We start from the raw sequence: 14,969 nt of genomic DNA, 5'->3' as shown, positions 1-14,969 counted from the left end.
GTGGTGGCTGGAGCCCCAGGCCTTTGAAATCATCCCCAGAGCCCCATGTGATACCCTTCTCCCCAGAGTCCCTGGGTCAGGCTCTGGGGACTGGCTCCCTGGTCCTGCCCTTTCTGCTTGAGACTCCACCCCTTCTGGGAGTACAGAGCTGACTTCCTCACTTTCTTTTAACCTAGGCCTGAACAGAGATCTTAGCTATCTTATGCATTACAAGGACAATTTCCCACCTTTGATATTTGCAGGAATGGGTCACATCCTACTTAAGTTGCTTCATTAATGGGCCTACTAGTGACAGGTAAATCCCCTCCCCACATTTTTTCCTTCTCCCCTACCCCCATTATATAAACCCTGGATTCTATTTTTCTACTGCATTCATCTGAAGAAGTATGTCTCACCCACGAAAGCTCATGACCCAACAAATGCATTAGTATCGAAGGTGCTACTGGACTGCTTGTGAGATGCTCAATAGTGAGGACAAAGGCGGTACTTGCTCATACCCTTTAGGATCAAGGCTCTGAAAAGGGGACTGGGAGGAGATTAGTAGCCTGCAGAACAGGGCAGCATATGGGGGGTAGAAATGTGACGGAGGGAGAAGATTGTCCAACTTCATGTGCCAGAAACAGTCTTGCTGGATATTATGCATCTCTTCCTTGCTCTTCTGGTGTTGGTACAGGTAGCTCCTCAGCATTCCTTATGTAGGGCTCTGGCTTAAGAATCATGACCTCACTCCCAAAGTGCACACATCTAGCAAGAGCAGAGTGTCTGAACTCAAAAGGTCCTCAGAAGTCTTAAATCTCAGGGTAAGGGAAGCCTGCTTTTGAACCAAAGACCAGAAACGTCAGTGTCGGCCCTTGAAAAATCAGCAAGCAATTCAGTTTTTTTTAGACAAAGGTTTATCTAACCTGAAAATAAATGTCTGCTGTAACAACTTCAGACACTGGCCAAATAGTAACTAAATTCACAACACATTGAAAACTTGAGCCCAAAGGAAAGTGTGTGTCAGTGATTCAAAACTATACTCTAGTAGTGTGTAAAATCATAGCAGCTTTCAGAAGCCCAAAGTGTTTTACAGACTGTATACCGTGACAAGAGATCAGTCACCAACCAGTGAAATGTAGGCAGCTCTACAGAAAACAGCAGGAAATCTTTTACTCGCAGCAACCAGTCTGTGGGTGTTTTTTTTTTGTTTTGTTTTGTTTTTTTAATAAAGGGATGAGAAGCAAGTAACTCTCTCAAATAATGCCACGGGGAAGAATGAGGGAGGCTGAAGGTAAGCAGCCAAGTGGAAATTTGACCCAGATATATTCTTAAATGGCAAAACTTGTGAGGGCCTTATTATAACAACCCAGTGAGTCGTCATCTCTCTTGGACATCCTCCACAGACAGATGTTCTCTACATCCTTGGCTGGAATTTAAATCTGCTTTTTCTTGACAGAACTCTCAGACACTAAAATACTAATGCCTGCTGCTCCATCATCCCCAGTGGGGTAAATGCACCATTTGGTGCATGCATGGTGGGTAGAAACTTCATTTCCCATAAAACCCATGAACAGAATCCAGTGCATGCTCTGTAAACAGATTCATTCAAATCACAGGGTTTCCTCCACGTCAGAAGGAAGAACCCCACTAAAAATTCAGATATTTGCTTTCCAATCTTGCACAGAAATGTATATGAAGTGACAAATTATTACCTGAAAACCAGAAGACTTAGTCTTTTTTTTTTAAGTGGGCAAAGCTGTGGTCAACGGAAGTTCTCAACCACAACCTGCTTAGGATATAAATCAGAGGGGACTGCTAGTAAAGCATTCTCCATAATGACTCCTTTCTTTAGGAATGTTCTTCCATCCTCAGAATGCTAAGTCAAATCACAAAGCCAAAGCTAGACAGGATTTATGAGATTTGCTTTAACACAGAGACACTTAGAAACAATAGTACTTGATTATTTGAAGTTACTGAACATTTATTTACAAGGTACACATTGATAAATGAAGAGGTAGCTGTGTTAGTCTGTACGCCAAACCAAAGCAGCAGAAATGTAGCTCTTTAATGACTAACAAAATGATTTATTTGGTGATGAGCTTTTGTTGGACAGACCCACTTCATGGGTCTAATGAAGTGAGTCCATCCCACGAAAGCTCATCACTGAATAAACCATGTAATTGATAAACAAAATGTAACAGGAATGCGTGTGTGTACACACACACACACACACACACACACACACACGAAAGCCTGCCATTACTTATTTATAATCTGTAAAGCCACCTGACATCCCGACAGATAAGAGCACAATCACTTGCACACCAGAAAACAACAGCTTTTTGACATGCTTACATTCCTTTCTGCCATGGGGAGCTCCAGTCTCAAAGCGCCTCAGATCACGGCCATGGCTGACATTGCTCCAGCTGTGGGAAAAGGTTTAGGGTACTTTTGAGGCTGAGAGTCCCCGGTCGAAACTCAGCTAGGGCAGGACCTCACAGTGATTTTATCCCTTAGCTGTTTACTGGGTGTACACATACTGGCTAAAAGCCGCTTTTAACATTTTTACGTGGCTGAAGTTAAAGTTGCCCTGGTTACTGGTCTTTTTAGGCTCCCACGTCTAAACACAGTGTTAGGAGAGGCTATGGCTATTTTACATTTATGTTTGCAGGGTTTACAACTGTAACAGGCTGTAACACAGCATTGGAACTTGGTTGTGCCACAAGAATGGAAGTTCCCACCCTTGCTCTCTGAGGCCTTCAGGCTGCTCTTTAAAGGCCTTTAGGCCTGCAGACAGGTCTGTTGGTATGTTACGTGACACAGGATAACCCAGAACTGTAGAAACTCAGTTTATGCTGAAAGGTTCTGATTTTAAGAGAGGCATAAGAGGGTTAGAATAATGCTGCCTGAAGGATATTCTTTACCTGTGCTGTAATATTTTTCGGGTGTTTGTTTCCACATTAAGGGCTAGCTGCTTGTTCTCTTGTGTGCAAGGAACTGTGCTCTTATTTGCCAGGTGTCAGGTGGCTTTACAAATAATAAATAAGTAACAGTAGGCTTACAGTCACGTAGTTAGTGAATATGTACCTGTGATGTGCCTGATCTGAAGGGGTTAACCTGGCTCACCTGGATGAGGAAGCCCAACCCCTACAACTCTTCTGACATGCTCCAGCTAGAAGCTGGCTAAAAAGCCTGTGGAGCTCCTCAGACAGGACTGACTGTCACAAGGGAAGGAAGCACTGATGGAGTGAGCTACAGGACCCAGCCTGAGAGAGATTGCAGGACAAGCTCCAGACCAGAGCACAGGTATGGAGAGGACTCTCTCAGGAGATTGAGAAGCCGCCGCCCAGGGCAGGGAATTGTAACCCCAGGAGCATGGCATGTTGCTGTGGGATTCCCCACCAAGCTACTAGTGGACAATTCCACTGCTGACAGTGCCCTGGAGTGGAAAAAGAGGGACCAGGTTCCCCTACTCTTCCTCACAAACCCCATATGGGGTTACTGCTTGCTAAGCACTAGGCCATACTACCCCAAGACTGAAGGGGGAATTGTGCTGATTGACTCTGGCCACTGGGCCACACTGACCCATGGCTTGGGGATGAGTTTTTACAGATTCTGACCATTGGGCTGCGCTGCCCCGCAGGTGTGGGTGAGGTCCCTGATTCCAGCTGGTGGGCTGCACAGCCCTGAGAGGAAAGGGTCTACTGCTGTGAGAGGGGCTGCAGACCCTGCTTTTGGAAGGGGCTGGGCAAGGTGCCTCTCAACAGTGCCTCTGGAGGATGAGAAATCTCAGGATACAGCTAATCACATGCAGAAGACTCAGCAAGGCAAACTGATCAAGATCAGTGGTTCCCAACAAATGGCCCTGACCCAGTTAGGTACTTAAGAACGTGAGTTGTCCCACTGAGGCCAATCAAACGACTCCTGTGCTTAAAGTTAAGCTTGTGTTTAAGTGTTTTGCCGAACTGGAGCTATTTGAGCATTTGTACCATTTTAACCAACTAAAACCTCTGTTGACCCAGGCACCATTTCTCATCTGACTGCTTGTTACTCCTGACTTGGACTGGAGCATGAGTTAAACTAACAAGGCTGGTATTGGGACTGTTCTGAGCCCCAGCTGACATGTCTACACCGTGCAGTAAGCCCAAATTTGACTCTGGTTTGAGCTCAAGCCCCAATTCTGTCCACTCACAGATCAGTTTAATTCAGGTCAGCAAGCACTCCAGACCCAGGTCCTAAGTGCTGGGGCAGGTCAGAACCAAGTCAGACAGACTCAGGCCCAAACCCTGTCACTTTGTCATGTGGCTGCAGCTGAGATTGCAGACTCATGCCAGAAGGTCTATAATGCAATATCAGATGTATTAGCACAGCTATGAGACCCAAGTGCAACAACTGTGAACAGTACAGTGTGGATGTCTAAGAGCAGACTGGCAAACACCAAGTTCAGGTCTCAGAGTCCTGGGTTGACAATGCTATATAGACAAACCCAGAGAAGATTTGGACACATACAGGTGCATGGGAGGTGAATGGTGGTGGAATACCAGTACAGAATACCAAAACTCATTGGCTACATCTACACTACAGTGATCTTTTGACGGAAGTCCTTCTGGAAGATCTCTTCTGAAAAAACGTCTTTCAAAAGAGGGCATCCACACACAAAAGAGCGATCTGCTCTTTCGAAAGAGAGCATCCACACAGCTCCCACTCTTTTGAAAGAGCTTGCCAGGGATTGAAAAAAATCAGGAGCCATGAGGACTGCTCTTTTGAAAAAAAAGGGCCCACAGTGTATCTTCACACATTTTCTTTTGAAAGAAGTTTGGAAAAGAAAGCGCTGTTCCTGAAACAGGCATGGAAAAGCACTTTTGAAAGGATTGCTGCATTCTTTCGATATAATTTCAAAAGGAGGCTTTTTGTGTGTAGACGCTGTGCTGGACATTTTGAAAGAGTCCCTTCTTTCAAAGCATATTTTGAAAGAACTTGTTAGTGTAGACACAGCCATCATGAAGACTAGGAGGAGGCTCTCAAGATTGCTAAGGTCTGGTGAGTCACAAAAGCTGGAAGGACCAACACTACAAGGTATAAAGTGGAATTCCTATATTGCACAATATTAAAACTGGGCTTCACCAGGTCACTTCCCAACACTTTTGAGTAGAAGCTGAACTGCTTTGCTCTTGTGGATTCTGACCCCTAATCAATCCCCAAGCCTGAAATTTTCTTCTGATCTTAAAAGGAAATTCCTGTTGCAGCTTTTCTTCTCCTATCCTGAGGCAGAAAATGCATCATCTTTTCAGCAGCACATTATATATTCACAATTTTGGAAGACTGTCTGCAATTCAGTATAATTTTGGCTTATTATAAGGGCACATACTGTACTTCATTAGCAAGGATGTTGTGAAATTATGAAGCATTTTGGAGAAAATTGCAGGATATTTAGACTCATTTCTTGCTGAAACTATGCAAAATTCTCTGGGGAAAATGCAAGCAGATGGAGTTTGAGGCATTCATTGTTTTCTTATGGAGCTGTAAACAAATAGAGCAAATTAAAAACCACAACTGATCTTTAGGAAAGCTACTCCTCAATACATACATAAAGTGATTTCCAACAAAGAAAAAGAAGCTCTGAACTTAAAGCAGTTTCAGCTTCACAGCGATTTCTTTTTCCCACCACCGTTCCTCAATGGTGGGTCCTTCAGATTGCAGGGGAAACTCGTTGGGTGGATCTTGAGCTGGTGAAAAATGCCATTATGCCATGCAAATCAATAAAATCGTGACAACTGACTTGTGGGTGAAGCCAGCAGTACCTCTCTTGTTCCTGAGACTGCCACACTATTACTCATTGCATAAGCCTCATCTTTTTTTTTGCTAAATAGTAAATTCTGCTTTCTATTCTCAGCTCTGGGTGGCCTTCCCAATTTACTAATAGCTCTGTGCCTTGGTTTAGAAGTCTGTAAGTCAGTTCTTGTTTTGTGCATGTACGTGCCAGTACCGAGTACCAGCACCTTTTTCAGAGTGCTCCGGCTGGGGGTCCTACAGCTGGGGCAGCCCACCCAGGGATCCCACAAGCTGGGGCTGCTGGCAGGGCTCCATGCCCCAGTCGATTCCCAGATGGGGAGATTCTGTAGCTGGGGCCACTAGTGGGGCCCTGCACCCCAGCAGGCTCCCATCTGCAGTACTGCAGGCACCTTGCCCCAGTACCAGCACTTTTTTTTGTTTTCTTCAATGAAAAAGCACTGCTAGAAATTATCTATATAGTACTTCCCTAGTTTTCACAGAGTAATGGGAAACACCTGTATAAGCAGCTATGCCATTTGTAATAGTAAACATCCATTAACTTCAATGGACATGGCACTAAGCACATCAGCATTATTTACCCACCTCTCTTGCTTATTGTGTCTGGGCAAACCTGCAGCATTCAGCAAAACAACAGAAATAAGAACAAGAATAGAAGCAGAAGAGGAGCTAAATTTGAAAACCTGTATCCATTGATGACGTTTACTATTTCTTCAATAAAGTGCCTTTGAAAAGGACCTGGGGATTACAGTAGATGAGAAGCTGGATATGAACCAACAGTGTGCCCTGTAGTCAAAAAGGCTAATGGCATACTGGGGTGCATTGGTAGGGGCACTGCCAGCTGATCTAAGGAAGTGATTATTTCCCTTTATTTGGCACTGTTGTTGCCCCATCTGGAGTATTATGTCCAATTCTGGACTCCTCCTCACAGAAAGGATGCAGACACAATGGAGAGAGTCCAGTGGAGGGTGACAAAATGATGAGGGGGCTGGAGGCATGACTTGTGGGGAGAGGCTGAGGGACTTGGGCTTATTTAGTTGACAGAGCAGAAGGGGTGACAAGTGACAGAATGAGGAACAGTGGTCTCAGTTTGCAGTGTGGGAGATCTAGGTTGGATATTAGGAAAACTATTTCGCTAGAAAAGCGGTGAACCACTAGAATGGGTTGCCTAGGGAGGTGGTAGAATCATCTTCCCTAGAGGTCTAATTCCCCTCTTGAAAAAGCCCTGGCTGGGATGATTCAGTTGGGATTGGCCCTGACTTCAACAGAGTGTGGGACTCAATGACCTCCTGAGGTCTTTTCCAGCCCTATAATTCAATGAATCCTAACAGCCTATACTGTGTGGACTCAAGGAGGGAGGAGTCAAGCAAGCAGGCAAATACTAACCTAGTCTCTTAATTTCCCCTACATTGTGCATTTCCAATCCTCCAGATCCCAGGAGTCTGTAAACTATTGGTAAAGACTGCCAATTATGCATAAAGCTTTACAAATTCATTGTTAATATCACTGCCATGAGGAAAATTCAGGACAGTTACAATATGTGATATAAAGCTATCTAAAATTGTAAGTCAGGGCATTTCAGACATGGGTCGTACCTCATTTGAAATTGAAATATGTTTGCAATGCTTGAATGTGGGAAGATTAATTATCACCTCTGATTCAAAATAAGAAGCAATAGAAACCCATCACAGGAAAAAGAGAAAGTGACATTGTCGACAGCTAACAAGAAAGGTTTTGGTTTCTTTTTCCCCCAGCTGGAAAATAATGCAGAAAAGAAACAAATGCTTCTGTTTTGATAATTCACATCTCAGGAAAGTGGTATTTGATACCAACTGAAGCTTCCAACACAATCCCCCAAGATCACATTTTTGTTAATTGGGAAGCGGGAACAAATGAGGATATTTAGCTGATTTTAATAAACCTACTGATTTAATCATATTTCAAGCTTTCTACTTTCCTAAACCAAATCAGGAACTGATTCCTCCAAGCAGGTAAAATGGATGCCTGAAGGTATCATGATGCCAGTTAGAAGGTTAAAAAATGCACATCGTAGTACACTGAGCTCTGATTTTTTCAACAAGAGACCAGGATGCAGCATATGTTCCTATGAATTGTCTTAACGCAACTGTGTTTCAACTTGTAAGTAAAAGGAAGCTGCCTCTCATGACCTAGTGCTTGGGATCAGACCCCTTTGATATTTCATTCAAGGTCACTTGCAAAGATGCTTTTCTTTCTCAAGACATCCATAGATAGTATCACACTACTTCAGTATCAAAGCTTCCGCGTGTAATTTCCAAAATGGCACTGAAAAACTTCTGTCTCTTGGTTTAATTAATGGAGTTTGAAGATAGAAAGGTCACTACCTGCATCTCGTCATAAAAAGAGTGAGATGAAAGACTGAAATTCAAGGTTTTGGAAATTTCTACCTACCCCATGTATGTTTCTCTATTGTCCCTGATTGACCAGAAATGAGACAAAGTACCACTTTAGAGGAGTCAACATAGTGATTAATGAGAGTGTACTTGATCATGGGAATGTCTTCCACCAAAAATATGTTATGATTTCAGCTATAACAGAAATATTTTAAAAGCCCTGGGGAAATATGCACACTCACTTGCCTCATTTCATTTCACATAGCCTGTGCATACATACATTCTCTTCCTCTCCACCACCCCCACTTTGCTTTCCCACCACCTCCATGTTTTGTTATAATGCCCATTTTTGCACAAAATGCCTACTTTTGCATATTTACAATGGAAAACACCTTTGCATTGTAAAAGGGGCAGTTTTCAACTCAAACTCATTTTTATGAGATTTATGCACACCTTCATGGCATTTCCCATGTAAGGGGGCCTGGGTTTCAGTTTCTAACAGCACATGAAGAACCTCGAGTTTCAAGACATTTTTCATTTTATTATGCATATTTCACATACCTCTAAGTCCTGACTCAGAAAAAAAAATCTATTGCACATGTGCTATTCACCTTCCTGCTGTAAGTTAGTATTTGCTATTAAAAAAAAAAAGAGATGAAAAGTTAGTGAAATGACATCTTGCATGTGTATTATTTTTTGAGTCTTCCTGACTTTGTCGCATACCCACTATATGCCCTACAGGGGCAATTTAGCTTAGTCAAAGTCAAGCTGTCTTCTATCTGCCTCTCACATCTTCACAAACAGTGATCATTCCAGAAACAGAATGAGTTTTCTAATATCTTGATATGGCTGATGTTGAATGAGGGAAAACAAAGTCAGCTTGATTCTCTTAAATTCAGATTAATCTGTAGTGCATAAAGTTATAAAACATTATTTTGACTATCAAACTGAGCAGATATGACAGCAGTCATCAGGGGAAAATGTGTGTCGTACACATTCATAAATATGCCACAACAAGAAGCTGTAATGCTTCATACTGACTCTACTTTCTTTGCAGGAATGCTGTGCTGAAAAATTGCTTCTGGATAGGGAAAAAGTAATGGCTTGTATTTTAATAGAGGTAACATAAAAATGGATTGTTGAGAAAAAATAAACAGTAAAAAGAGGCTTTTACAATGAAACACTTGAATGAACATCACCAACCTGCCATCAAGGGCTGTATCACGAAGAGCTGCATGCATGCAAAACCAGATGCTCCATCATTGTTCCCCTGTTAACCAACACAATAAAAGTAAGGTTTGAGGATGAGAGGATCTAGTCATGACCTTGACAGGCCATTTGTCACTGGACAAAGCAGATCACGCTAGCCAATCAGCAGCAGGGATTTTCAATAGTTTGGAAACTGCAGAACATTACTAAACTGAAGCCGACTCACAACTCTTCTATGCATGGATTTAAAATGTTATCATGTACTCTGGAGCAATGGTGCAGGCAGCATATGAACACATTACCGGGAGCGACAAACATAACACCAAGTAAGCTTTGTAAAGATTAAATCCTAGACTGGTAGGCAGCCAACTGACAACCCCACCCCAATTCGTTTTGTTTGCCCAAATATAGAGATGATTGAATTATTTACCAGGACAACTAAATGCTCTATGTGCTACAGTTCTACTCATGTTGGTGTGGAATTAAAAACATCCTTAAAATCTTCATACTTCCAGCTAAGTTAATACCTGTGAGGACTCGTGTATGTACCTGACTCACTAGATTAAGATTAAGCTGCTCAGGACATTTCAATACACCTTCGTGCCACTTTGCATCATCATGAATTTTAATTAGCGCATTTTACAGAGAAACTATTTGAAGCTCTGATCCTGTACTAGACTCCACTTGCATGGAGCTCTGCTGGTGCAGGTAACCCTGTTGATAGCCACAAGACTTTATCTGAGCACAGTGATCCATTTCAGTAGATTCTGATGCAGGAATGGGACACGAGAGAGGTTTTTTGTTCATTTGTTTGTTTTTAAACATTGTATTAATACTGTTCTTCTCGTCTGCCAGAAATATAAAGAAAGGACTTATACAAATAGGAGCTCCTTTTCAGTCATATAAAGCACCAGGTCCATGCCCTGCTGGCTTAGGAGACAGTGAATCTAATACCTGTGACTGACCCAGCTCCAGACAGAATAATGCCCATTCTGTACCTGAAACCAGTGTAAATTTGCAAGGAAATTACACTCTAGTGGACAGAAAAAAAATTGTTGCAGCTGGAGTTTGTTTGTTTAATTATCACTGTTTGAGACAATGGCTTGGAGGTTTGGAATGTTAGCAGATGGATTATAGAGATGGATTGGTGAATGCTGTCAAAGATACATGCAGTATGTGGCTCTACAGTTTACTGCATGTATAATGACAATTATAAACATCAGTGAAGTGAGTGAGAACATAGCATCTCCAGGAAGGCCTGCCCACAGCGGGTGGATGCGGAGGGAGGGGTAGTAAAAGGGGCAATTGACCCAGGGCCTGGCAATTCAAAGGAACCCAGTGCTCCTGGATGCTGTCACTGCACTAGCAGGTGGTGGTGGCAGGCTTTCTGGGCTCTTTAAATTGCCACAAGAGAGCCTGGACATGTGCTACAAGCTGCACTCACAGCTGGAGGCACACAATGTTCTGGGCAGCACTGGGGGCTGGCTGCCATTGGCCCCGCTCCTTACAGGAACATGGAGCAGCCCCACCCCACACAAGTTGCCCAAGGGTCTGCAGCATCTGTCAGTGCCATTGTTACCAGGAGATTAGACCATGGGTTCTCACTCACAATTAATCTTCCTTCCTTCCTCCTATCCTGCTACAGAGGAGTGGGTTCTTGCCAGGACCCTTATGTAAGTGGGGGGGAGCAACATGTGGGAAAAAAGAGAACCAATGAACAAGAGATTGAAAGGACTCTTCTCTACTGAACAGGCTGCTATTGAAGTAAGGCCCTTGGAGACTATGAAACAACTTTGGATGCAAAATGTTCTTGGTGTATTTTTTTTTTTGGATAGAATAGCAGTAAAAGCCAAAAAAAAGTTCCTACAGCATATATATTTTATTTATCTAAATAGGTCTCCCATAGATTTTAATGGTCTTAAAGAACGTATGATATAATAAACAATACATCTGTAATAACACTTTAAAAGCCTTGTTCTTTACCTAGTAGATCAGAAGTAGACCTGAAACACCATCACAGCAGGGAGAACCCTGACATACCTGGAAAGCATCTATCACATAGTAGGAACCCACAATGATAAACAATCAATATATTCCTCACCTAAATTTCCTTATCAGACAATGCCACCTATGCTTTTGATTGCCTTGTTCTGTTGCAGCCCTGATCTACCAGAGTGGAAGAGAGGCTGCAGCCATTTTAGCGGGTTAGGGAACCATATTAGCAGATTCTAGGTTAATGGATGGTTTATCCAATACACTAGCAGGAATCATCACACCCACCCTTTCTCAGCAACACTGGTTTGAAAAGGGGAGGAGGACGGGCATATTTAGAAGAAAGGCAAAAGCACTATGCAGAAGGGACATTATTCCACTGCTTCTCCACCAATTCCCCATTTTAGTCACTGAATGGACATGAACATCCTGAAACAGGTCTAGGCTCTTAGATTACAGAGTATTAAGTGATATCCTGACACACTAACATTAAGAAAAAAATTGACATTGTCTTTTGTGAGGCCAGGATTTCACTCAGTGTATTCAGCACAGAGCATCTAGCCCCCTACCCCCTTTTTTTAAAGGAAGCTTTGTTCACTGAGTTAACAAAATGGCTTATCCCACCCCATATTGTCCTCTATGCACCCCCAAAGGGACATCTCCAGATACTCTTTTCAGTGGTGCATTTGGTTGAGCAAAATTGTTCTGATGAGAGTCCCATCCTACTAAAGACCACAAATCTACATGTGTTCCCTGCTGGAAATGAATGGAAAAACTCCCCAGCAAGGATAATCAGAAATGGACCACTGAAGAAAGAGTATCTGGAGGCATCCCTTTGGGACTGCTTACAGGACAGTGGGGGATGGGATAAGCCTTCACTTCTAAAGAAGTGGGTCTGCCCCACGAAAGCTCATCACCACCTAATAAATTATTTTGTTAGTCTTTAAAGTGCTACAGGACTTTTTTTTGTTTTGTTTTATCTTTTCTGTTGGTACCCATGGCAGAGGTATCTTTAATAAGACCAAGGCATAGGGGATGGGCATAGTAACGTGGTACAACGTGGAAGAAGTGGGCACTATTTATTGTACCTGAACATAGGTTTGTTTACTTTCCAGGGATGTCAGCCCAGCTCCCCTCCATGGTATTAAGTCTGCATAAATTATCAAATTTGTTTGTAAATATAACTAAGTAGATGTGTGAAATACAAATAAGTATTGCTTTTGATAAGCCACGTCGCCTCAGTGCATATTTATTTTGCAGATGAAAATAAGACTTTACTTTGGAGTAGAAACTTTGTCAGAACCTTAATTGTTTTAAATAAACAAGAAATATTAACAAAGCTTTGGAAGCTAATCTGCGCAAACCAACAAACATCTGCTGCCTTACAGTTTATAAAGTACCTCTACAGAACGCCACATGAGGTAACAGATATTAATAAATACACAGGGAAACCATGGCTTTGCAATGATTTCTATCACAGACATAAAAAATTGGACCTGTGAAACAGTGTTCTTATCAGTGTCACTCATTACAGGGGTTCTCATGCATGCTGCCCTCATCTGTTGTGAGGCAAGTCACATTGTCTTTGTTTGTGACTTTAACCCAACAACTGCTACTTCAGCCAATGGTCCTGGGGGGACATCTTGAAAACCAGTATGGAATGAATAATCTGGCGGGAGAAATAATCCGCTGCTAAGTAACCCACTGCTTGGAGCAATTCAAACAAAACTTTCTTCAGCCGTCATTTACATTGCTTCAGACTCTTACAAAGATAAAACTTGACCTATGTTTGTGTGTCTAAATGTGCTTTTTTCACCTTTTTACTTCTTTTTATTAATTGCTGTATACCCAGTTCTCTTTCCATTGTTTTGTTCAGTATTGTCTTATGTTTGTGCTGTGCTTTCACCTCTGTGACTCTATTGCCTTAAAAGAGTGTGACTGAACCTGTTGAGACTCAAACTGAAACAGCCAGAAGCTTTTCAGTAATCAAACTTGCTAGAGATAGCAGGGTGCAATGGTTAAACATCACAAGAGGAATACAAATTTTCCTCTACCTGGGCAAACACCTTCCCTATCGTTAAAGTAAGCCACTAAAACACATAAATGTATTTTCATCACATATGTGTGTCCATGTATGAACTCTAAGAAAGTAAAAAGCCATTATTCTCTAACTTAGCAAATCATACGTGCATACAGCTACAAGCTGGTTTACAGAATACGTGCAAATGCAACAATGCATAACAAGAAGTCCTGTGGCACCTTATGGGCTAACAGATATTTTGGAGCCGAAGCTTTTGTGGGCAAAGACCCGCTTCATCGGATCAGATGCATCTGATGAAGTGTGTCTTTGCCCATGAAAGCTTATGCTCTAAAATATTTGTTAGTCTATAAGATGCCACAGGACTTCTTGTTGTTCTCGAAGATCCAGACTAACACGGCTACCTCTCTGATACGTGCAATAATGCACGTGTGTTACACACATGGTACATACTATTCCAGCTACCCAAAATACTTACATCACAGGAAATATACAGTAGAATTCAATTGATAGTGTTTATGAAATTTTGGCAGAGACGTTTCGCTAATGACATCTTTCGGCTAATTCATAATCCTTTTAGTTTCTTCTTCTTTTATCATCTAGTCCCCATTTCTTCTAATATGTATAAAGCTCCCTACAAACCTGAGAAATTTAGCTGGTGTTGTCAATAAGTATATCAAACTTTCACACATCTTAGGCTACTTATGCACAAATCAGAGGCAATTATGTGTTTGCTAGATAAAATGGTGAAAATCAGAAACAACTGAGCAAACAAAATAAAACTCATGGCTTACAAGATGATAAGCTGAGACAATATCTTAATTTCAGGATTCCTGCAAAATGAAAGTGTCAGGTTTAATTCATAAAGATATATTTATTGGCCTTGTACAAAAAATTGCATATACATACATAACGCTGACAGATTGAGGTCGCTAGCACCAGGGATTGAACCTGCAATCATAGGGGCTAATGCCCTGTGCTCTACTGCATGAGCTAAAGGCCAGCAGGCTGCCAGGTGAGGCTGTAGAGCAGAAACTTCACTCACCCTTGTATGAGGACTCAGTACCTCTGGGTACTACATGCTTCTCTGGGCTGAGGAAGCATGTCCCAAGCTTCTGAGACCTTCCAGCAGTTCATCCTGGACAAGCCCCCAGCTGTAATGCTGAGAAAGCCAGATTGCCAGCACCAGGAATTGGGGCTGTGATCAGAGGGGCTAAAGCCCTGTGCTCTACCACATGAGCCAAAGGCCAGCTGGCTCTCAGCTGAGGGTGTAGAGCAGAGACTTCAGTCACCCTAGCATGAGGTCTCAGTGCCTCTGGGCACCACACATAGAAGCATGCTCTTGGCACATACCAGCTGTGCCCTCTGATTAGGGTGGCCATCCATCCTGTTTTCATCAGGCCAGACTCATATTTGGGATGCCAAAAAGGTAGCCCAACTTAAAAGGGACTAATTGCTCTATATTTGCTGCACAGATACAGCTGCCTGCCGGAGAGCAGCTACTGTATGTCAGTAAGTGCTCTCTGCAACCGAGGGAGCCAGAAGGTTAGTTACTTTCTCCTTCCTCGAGCCTCAGGGAAAGGAGGGGA

The sequence above is a fragment of the Carettochelys insculpta genome, chromosome 5 (genome assembly GCF_033958435.1).
Source record: "Carettochelys insculpta isolate YL-2023 chromosome 5, ASM3395843v1, whole genome shotgun sequence".
NCBI classification, from domain to species: domain Eukaryota; kingdom Metazoa; phylum Chordata; order Testudines; family Carettochelyidae; genus Carettochelys; species Carettochelys insculpta.
Note: the sequence above shows the minus strand (reverse complement) of the source record.